At 40.0% G+C, this 9867-nt stretch overlaps 1 protein-coding gene across 1 annotated transcript in view; it reads right to left on the bottom strand.

Moving 5' to 3' along the window:
- Window positions 1–9867, bottom strand: part of slc1a1 (solute carrier family 1 member 1) — a 39525-nt gene that overhangs the window by 29069 nt on the left and 589 nt on the right. The window lies entirely within an intron of this gene.

Below are 9867 nucleotides of genomic sequence, written 5' to 3'. Positions count from 1 at the left end.
TGGATGGATGGATGGATGGATGGATGGATGGATGGATGGATGGATGGTATACTATATATCATAGTATACTGGTGTGACTACTTCTGAGACCAATTTATGTTCATAAGAATAAAACTGATTGTTTTTGTCATTGAGTTAATTTTGTTTCTTGGTTTTGGTTTTATCTTTTGAGTTTGGTTGTGATTTCTTTGCACTTTGCCTGCTTCCTCTCCAGATATCTGTTAGTTCATCGTGACCATCTGCGGTTCATTTTCCCTTTCACTGCACGGTTTAGTTTGTCACCAGCCTCCACTGCTTCGTCTGCCAGTCCTCCTTGGTTTGGTGTATTCATCCAGTTTTGGATCCTCGTCTTGCTTAAAGGGGGACTTTGGGGCGGGTTCCATTAAAGCCTAAAAAATGAAGATCTGAGTCTTTACTGAAGGAACACATATTCCCCACGTCCTGTCACGCCAGAGTTTTAGATAAGCTTATGTTGAGAAATGACAACGTTAGATATTCTGATCAAATACTGAAAGTACTTTTACACACAATATCATTGTCTCACATAATTCTTGGAGTATGTGTTATCATTCATCCATTCAACCTTTATTTAAACAGATAAGTCACATTGAGCCTGGAAGACTCATTTACAAGTGAGACCTGTTTGGACAGACAAAAACAGTGGTTAACTGGACACATGTAGGAGTTGGAGGCGAAAAAAATTCTATCAGACTTTTTTTTTCCTGCCTGAAAAAAACCCAACCTCTAATAAAAAATAAATAATAATAATAAAATTAAATACATTAAGCTGAAATTTTTGTGCAATATCTGTAAAAATTACTTAAATACAGCCATTTTGTGTTGGCTAATGGCGATTAGCTGTGGCAGCCATATTAAATTGGACTAACTCCAAACATTAACCAGTTGTAAATATTCATCCAATATTTCCTCTCTGAGGGTTTCATAGAAATCATTTCAATGGTGCGTGAGATATTTTGCTAACAGACAAACAGGTCACAACAGTTAATGCTAAGATTTTCGGTGAAGATGTTCAAAGTCTTGAGCTTAAAAAAATCTGATGGGGACGATGCTCAACTATTACCACAGCTAGCTTTAGCTCATTATCTGAGTTAGAAGTGTTTTTGTGTTTTCTTAAACCAGTTAACTGTGGGGGCCATCTTGAATTAAATTAAACACTAAAGGAAATCAGTTAAAAACCTACGTACAAAAATTATTTAATATCTGTCCTATAGTTCATATGGGATATTTTGCTAACAGTCATACAAGGTTGATTCCAGATAGTAATGGACAACATTTTTGCTAAAGATCTTGTGAGTCATATATAACATACGGATCATAAGACGCATTAAGTGAAACAAAACAGTCAAATAAGTCAAACTTTATTCAACTTGTTCACAATAACTCTCAACATTGTTCAGTTGTACCACATAAAATCAGTTTGAGGTCAGTAAGTAAAACAAGGCGCACCTGGTTATAAGGCTCACTGTTGATTTTTGAGAACATTAAAGGATTTTAAGTGCGTAAATACGGTACATAAAATATGTTGGGGACGACTCAGCTTGTATCACACTGAATCAAAATCTGCTAAACTGAATGGGTTGTAGTTGTTTTTATGTTTTTTAAACCAGTAGCTGTGGTAGCCATCTTGGATCAGAGTAATTCAAATGTTAATCAGTACATTCAATGAGTAAATCCTGGAAGTTTTATTGAGTTCTGTTCAGTGGTTCAAAAGATATTTTGCTAACAAACAAACAAACATGGCAGTCATGGACAAACACCGTTCTAATATTTGTGCATTTAGCGTTTACCCATTTGAAGCTAAAGGTCATGGTGGAGTTTGTTTTCCTTCTTTTTAGAGGCAGTAATTCTGTGTTGATGATGTTTTAAGGCAGCAATTCAAGATATTATGATGTTTCTTTTACAAAAGATTCATTCAGTTCAAGCTGACAACAAATTGTGCACATTCAGAGCTTTATAGAGGCCAAGGTGATGACACCGACATCATAAAAAAGAGAAAATATAAAAGTTAGTTCCATGTTTCACATGAATACAATATTTACTGTTTGAAAAGACTTATTACTGCCAAATGGGCGAGGGGTGGTGGTTCGGGGGAAGGTAGCCTTTAAAACTAAGCAGCTGAGATGTATCTTGAGGTTTTGACTAATAAATATTGGCACATTTCTGTCCCTAGCTACAAGTAAATAGAAAAATAGTTGCATTACCAACTTCCGTTTCAGTGTGTGGCTGCATCTACTGCAGGTGTAAGAAAGGTCGCTATCAAAAATTGGGTTGCCACATCAAAATTCAAGATGGCTTTCGCCAGTGGTGGGCACAGTTTTGCTATCAGCTAATAGTGGAATAAATTTTTTCTTTAGCGGATTAGCATCTTTGCTAACTTTGGAAGCCGTTAGTGGAATTAACTTCGGCTAAATTAGTCTAAAAAAGTTGAGTCAGGTCCTCTGGATGGACGCTTTGTTGAAACGTTTTGTCTTTTATCCAAAAGACTTCTTCAGTCTGACGTCTTTTTGGATGAAAGATGAAAAGTTTCAACAAAGAAGAATCCATCCAGAGGCCCTGATTCAACCTTGTTAGACTCATCTACCTGGATCATTGAGCATGTCTCAGGACATGCCGCTACATTAGGTTTTGCCAAATTTAAGTCTGCTAACCTATTTCACAAGCTTCTTCCTGTCTGTTGTGGGCACGTCTCAAAGAGTCCTTCAGAGGCACGCTATTGGCTGACTACGTACATGTGACAAAACATGATTGGTCGACACAGCTTCAACTGGAAGGGGACGAAGACGTGTGATGCAGACTGAGTGACAGTCCTCAATGGTTAGCAGTTAGCTAATAAGCTTCTGCTTATTTTTTCCCCTGATTATCAGTTTAGCGTTAGCCAAGTTAAATTTTTAGTTAGTGGAACATGGGTTAGCAAACCTAACTTTTTGCTTAGCGTTGCCTACCACTGGCTGTCAATAAAAATGTATTTAGGTCCATGTGGAAACTGACTACCCCAATCAATTGAGGAAACTGAGGACATTTTCTAGTTTTTACATTTCTTAAATGTAGTTTCCTCAAATGACTGGGGTGGCCGAAGATTAATCTATATTGGCAAAGGCCACCATTGGCCACCCTCTGGCTCCACCACTGCACCTGGTGGTGGATATAATTGGTCTCTCCACTTGCTAGGATCCGCTAGATCCACTCCGAGCTACCTCGGACTAGCAGAAGAAAAAAAAAAAAAAACTCCTCCCTTCTCCTGTGTAACTCTTTCCCTTCTGAATACAGGTACATCTTTAAAAAATTTGAATATTGTTAAACATTTAATTTTTTGTCAGTCACGTCAGAAAGTGAAACTCATATATTACATAGATTCATTGCACACGGAGTGAAATATTTCAAGCCTTTATTTCTTGTGATTTAGATGATTATGGCTTCCAGATGATGAAAAAACAAAACTCAGTGTCTCCGTTAATTAAAATCTTGTGATAAAGTGCCATATTGGAAACTCATGCACACTATGCAGACAAGTCATGGGCAATCCTCAAGTCAAGCCACTCCTGAGCCAGAGACAACGTCAGACGTGTCTTACCTGGACTGTGGATGTCAGAAAACCCAGTGGACCAGCACCATCAGATGACATGGCCCCAAAACATCACTGACTGTGGAAACCACTCTGGACTTCAAGTAACGTGAATTCTGGACCTCTCCCCTCTTCATCCAGACTCTGGGACCTTGATTTCCAAATGATATGCAAAATTACTTTAATCTGAAAAGAGGACATTGAACCACTGTGCAACAGTCCAGTTCTTTGGCTCCTCAGCAGGTAAGATGCTTCTTGACTTGAGGAATGAGACATTTGTAGCTCATATCAAGGAGTTAATCAGCTGATCAGGGCGAGACACCGGGAGTTTATAATATTGAACCTCTTCACAATATTCTCATTTTCTGAGACGTTGAATTTAGTTTTTTCATTATCTGTACGACATAATCATGAAAATGACAAGAAATAAAGGCTTGAAATATTTTCCTTTATGTGTATTGAATCTATGTAATGTGTGTTTTACGTTATCAAGTGACTGACCAAAAAAAATTAACTTTTTCACAATATTCTAAATTTTTGAGATGTATTTGTATCTTTGCACCAAAAACTTTTAGGTTTGCTTACATTCCCTGTTCAATTCAGTACACCAAAACACTCGTCTGGAAAACTACAAACATTCACTATAAAAATCCCTCAGAGATGGGGGACATCAACAAACTGCTTGTTTGTTTATTAAATGTATGTTAGTTTGATTGAAACCCAGATTTGATGTGTTTAGGATTGAGATTTCAACAGATTTTGTTTAAGTGACCGATGAGAGCCAACCAGCATCCATCGCTATGTGGTCGTTCCAGCTTCTGATATGACAGTTTTCATTTCCGTCATTTGATTGGCTTCTCTTTGATCTATGTTTGCTTGATGCTTTCTTCTTTTGTTTCTGGTCTTTTGTTGAACAAGTCTCTTCTGTGTCTGCTAAGCACTGTGGTTAACACACAGACATTGTATAGAACAGTAAACCATATATTCTTCATTCAAATACTGAAATGCTTTACCATCTGGGTGTCCAAATACTTCTTTAAAACGTCTTCAGTTGATGCAAAATGTTGCTGCCAGAGTCTTAACTGGAGTTAGTGGGAGAGTTCATCTCTCTCCAGTTTTAGTTTCTCTCCATTGTCTCCCTGTCAAATCCAGAATTGATTTCAAAATCTTACTTCTAACCTACAAAGCTCTCAACAACCTAGCTCCATCTTATATTACAGATCTTATTGTTCCATATTTTCCTAACAGAGCACTTTGCTCTCAGACTGCAGGTTTACTTGTGGTTCCTAGAGTTTCCTAAAACAGAATGGGAGGAAGAGCTTTCAGTTATCAGGCTCCTCTCTTGTGGAACCAACTTCCAGTTTCTGTCCGTGAGGCTGACACATTGTCCAGTTTTAAAACTAGACTTAAGACTTTCCTTTTTGCTAAATCCTATAGTTAGTCAAGTCAAGTCAAGTCATCTTTATTTGTAGAGCACAATTTAAAACAGATAAACTGTTATCAAAGTGCTTAACAGAAATGTAGCAAAACATAGGCAGCAAAACAAAAACATCATACAGAATTAAAATTACTGGAGCAATAACACACACTAATGATCACACTAAGGAAAAACAAGCAGTAAAAATAAACGTCAATCATAAAACAACAGAATTTAAAATGAGGTACACAGAACAAAATAAACTAACTCACACAGTATTAAACGCCAGAGCAAACAGGTGCGTTTTAAGGAGGGATTTGAACATCAGGAGGGAGGAGGCCTGCCTGATGTTGAGGGGCAGGTTGTTCCACAGGTTGGGACCTCTGACTGAAAAAGCTCGATCCCCTCGGAGCTTCAGGCGTGATTTTGGAACGACCAAAAGAAGCTGGTCCGATGATCTCAGGGCCCGAGACGGAACATATGGTTCCAGGAGCTCGGAGAGGTAGAGGGGTGCGAGGCCATTTAGGCACTTATATGTCAGGAGGAGAATCTTGAAGTCGATTCTGGATCGCACAGGAAGCCAGTGAAGGGAGGACAGAACAGGTGTGATGTGCTCAGACCTACATGTACCAGTTAAAAGCCGAGCAGCTGCATTTTGGACGAGCTGGAGACGTGAAATGGACGCCTGACTGACCCCAGCATAAAGTGAGTTACAATAGTCCAGGCGGGTTGTGATGAAGGCATGGACTAATGTTTCAAGGTTGGGTCTGGATAACACTGGCTTGAGCTTAGCTACCTGCCGCAGTTGGAAAAAACTTTTCTGCAGAACTGAACTGATCAGTTAGGGTCGGCTTGGGTTTCCTGAGATGCCCCTTAGTTATTCTGCTATAGTCTTAGACTGCTGGAGGACAAACTGACCACAATTTTCACTCTGCTACTGTCTTTACTTACTCTGCTCAACCTGTTTTGTATTTGTAATTATTTTTTCTTTCCTTAACGTGTTTTTTTTGTCTTTCAGATACACCTGGACCTATACCTGGACCTACCATTCTGTGTTCGTCTGTCTCTCCTTCCTGTCCTCTCAACCAGCCGGTCAAAGCAGATGGCCGCTTGTCCTGAGCCTGGTTCTGCTGGAGGTTTCTTCCTGTTCAAAGGGAGTTTTTTCTTTCCACTGTTGCCACTGTGCTTGCTCAGGATAGTAGATTGTGACAAAGTGAAGATTAAATGAGTCTGCTGCTTCCTTAGATAGAGAACTTTACTAATTGGCCTTTTTATGTGAATGTTTCTGTAAAGTGCCCTGAGACAACTTTGTTGTGATTTGGCGCTATATAAATAAACTGAATTGAATTGAATTAACTTGTGATTTTGTGTGTCAGAATTTCAGGGATGACATGCAAAGTTAAATGCCATTAATCAAAATAAGAAAGAGGTATGGTTATACCTTTGAAAGTTTTTATTTAACACAAAGCAAAACCAATGTGTCATTTTAACTGCAGTAAAACATTTAAGTAAAAGTTGTCTGCCTGAAAAAAGGAACATTAGACCTAACAAAGGAACAGGCTCTGATCATTTCAACTCCAGTTTGTCATCAACTCTAGTTAAAATACTGTCTATTCAACCTTGTACTGGGTCAATAGTGAACAATATTTTAACTTCCTGACACCATTTTCAAAACTTGGACCCGAGTGTCGAGCCATTTGGAGACATCTCTTGTCTCCTAACATCCCATGAACTGACATATTTTAATATTGTAGCAAGAATTTCTTGTTCAAGTTCAGAAGAAGTTGGTTTTCAAAGATTTTTGAGTCCAGTCTGGTTCTTTTGGGAGAGAGAATCTGTCCTGCTGTACTGAGCAGACTTTCAATAAGGCCATGGGTGGCACATATCTTCTGGCTGACTCTCTGCGGTGGAATTATTTTTGTGTGTGTTAGCGGTGCTGCAGGTGCACCCAGCTCATTGGCGTATATACTAGAATATACAGCAATGGTCCAGCTCTTCTTCAAGGTGGGTCTAATGTTACCTGCCCACTTTGCAGTGATTCAATGGACCAACTCCCCTCTCACCTTTGATTACTTTCAAACTAAAGAACAAATTTAAAAAAAAAAACGTAACATGAATGTAAAGGCTCGCACAGGCTCTGGTGGATCTCAGTCCGTGCGAAAAATGTGCACACTGTCCGCAGAGGGTTGAGACTTCATACTCGAGCGTATACCCTGACTGGCTGCAGCCCAGCTCCACAGGCAAGGGCCGTTTACCTTCGGGACAAATTGAGTTTGCCAATTGGTCATTTGGGCAGCACGGTGACGCAACTGGTAGAGCTGCTGCCTCTCAGCGAGCAGGTCCCTGGTTCAAACCCCGGTCCGGGGCCTTTCTGGGTGGAGTTTGCATGTTCTCTCCGTGCATGCGTGGGTTTTCTCCGGGTACTCCGGTTTCCTCCCACAGACCAAAAAACATGCATGCTAGGCTGCTTGGTAACTCTAAATTGTCCCTAGGTGTGAGTGAGAAAGTGAATGGTTGTTTGTCTCTATGTGGCCCTGTGATGGACTTGCGACCCGTCCAGGGTGTACCCCGCCCCTCGCACAGTGATTGCTGGACATGGGCACCAGCGACCCCCGTGACCCAAAATGGAATAAGCGGGTAAAGATAATGGATGGATGGATGGATGGATGGATGGATTGGTCATTTGCTGACATGCCTACTGGATTGATTGACAGGTCGCAAAAAAAACGAGAGCTGGCAACAAGCCGCAGCAGTGTTCTGTGTTTATATGTTGTTAATGAAAAGTTCTTAAAAAAAAAAAAAAAACAGGGAGCACTGGCCCTGCAGCCCACACATCAGACCAGCCCACCAGGAAATCTCTAGACCCTCCAGCAGCCGCGCTGATTTTAATTTGCTCGTGACAAATTCCTTCATTTCTCACAATTTCAGTCATGGCATCAACAAAGGAGGAGGAAGAGATCGCTTGCCTCTTGGCAAAAAAACAAAAGAAAAGGCCATTAAACCAGATCAGGGATGAAGAAGGGGAGTTTAATACATCGGTGTCGCATACAAAGCAGTCTGTCACCAGGCAGTTTATTGTACGACACTGAGTACGCGGTCATAAAAATTGAGCTTTGCACGGACATGCTCTGTGGGCGTCCACGTCGACTCTAATCCGGTACGCGTGGACCTCCGCGGACTTAAATACGCCCGAGTATACTGGAGTCTTAACTTGTAATGCAACGCATTATAGAAATGTAGTGTAGTAGAAAGTACAGATACTTAATGTAAAATGTAGTGGAGTAAAAGTCGAAAATTCCCACATTTAACTCTACTTAAGTAAAGTACAGATAAGTGAAAAATGTACTTAAGTACAGTAATGTACTTGTACTTAGTTACATTCCACTACTGCCCAGTACATAGCCCCCAACAATACAACCTGGTTCCTCTAGGTATCAGGTATCTTTGGGTAAGTACCTGTAGTAAGTAAATACTGTGCTGTAATGTGTATTTCTACTGATAAACATTATACAAAATATAACAAAACAACAAAAAACTTCAACTTAAAAGTCAAAGTGTTACAGGAGAGGGATTGAACTTCTGGTTGGGAGTGTCCGTCGCTGCACATTTGTCACATTCCTGCCTGAAAATGTGTCGATGAAGTTTCAGAACCTTTGCTTGGTCCAGTCCTGCAGCTTTATCTTAACCACTTCGATTATTGTGTCATTTTGACAGCTTTAATGACTCACCACGCACCGGCCCGCACAGGAAGTCTCTGAGCCGAGTTAATTTTCAAACAACTACCAGGAAAGGATTAAACGGTGATGTTACCAGTTTCTGAGAAATGCCTCCATACTGGTTACAATCCTCACCAACAAAACAACAACAACAACAAACAGGTTGGAGTGTCTGATCAGAAGTTAGGCAATCTAGATAAAAAAATAAAAAACTGACACATTTTATTGCTGCAATATGCATCCTCTGCCCTTCACCTGCAGGACACACACACACACACAAAACACACACCTGTAAATAAAGAATCTTAATCCAGAACATAGTATATTTCTAATTGTTGTTTTCATTAGATAAACTTCAAATCAAAACTGCATGTACAAACCAAATATCATTTTTTTTTATGTCCAGAGGACCAGATTGAACTTTTTTGGATTTTTCTACCTGGATTATTGAGCATGCATCAGGACAAATATCATCAGGTTCAGCTGAGAGGATGACTCTTAGTTACTACCATAAAATTTTAGCTTCATATCTATAAAACTGACTGAGTCACAGCTATTGTTGAGTTGTTTTGGTTGATTAGCTGAGTCTGCCATCTTAGACTGAATAGACTCCAAAAGTTAATCAGTTGTAGACATGCAACCAGTCTTTAACGTCTGAGAGCTTTATTTAAATATGTCCTGTGGTTCATGTTATATTTTACTAACAGAAGTGATCACTTACAGATACACATTCAATTATTAATTTCTGCAGATTTTATTAAAAATCATCCAGTGCTTTATGAGATATTCAGCTAACAGACACAATATAAAAACATTATCACCCGTCTTCGCCTTTTGATGGCGGGTGATAATAAAGAGTAACTGAATCCACCTCAGCAGCAGCAGTCATCTGCAGAAACACATGAGCAGACCAACACTGTCTCCATCAGGGGTCCTCACTTCTGACTGAGACACATGAAGACACAGGACAGACGGAACATATGCTGTCCTTTAACCACCATGAAACTCCATGGAACAAGCCATGCATCCTGCTAACCATGCCTGCTGAGGCACAATGTGTCCTGGTGGACAGCAGGATGAAGACAGAGACATGAGGACAGGATTGAGACAGCTGAGGGGGGATCAACAGAGACATGAGAACAGGATGGAGA

The sequence above is a fragment of the Nematolebias whitei genome, chromosome 1 (assembly GCF_014905685.2).
Source record: "Nematolebias whitei isolate Nwh7 chromosome 1, NemWhi1, whole genome shotgun sequence".
NCBI classification, from domain to species: domain Eukaryota; kingdom Metazoa; phylum Chordata; class Actinopteri; order Cyprinodontiformes; family Rivulidae; genus Nematolebias; species Nematolebias whitei.
The sequence above is the reverse complement of the archived record's forward strand: the minus strand, read 5'-3'. Positions and strand labels throughout refer to the sequence as shown.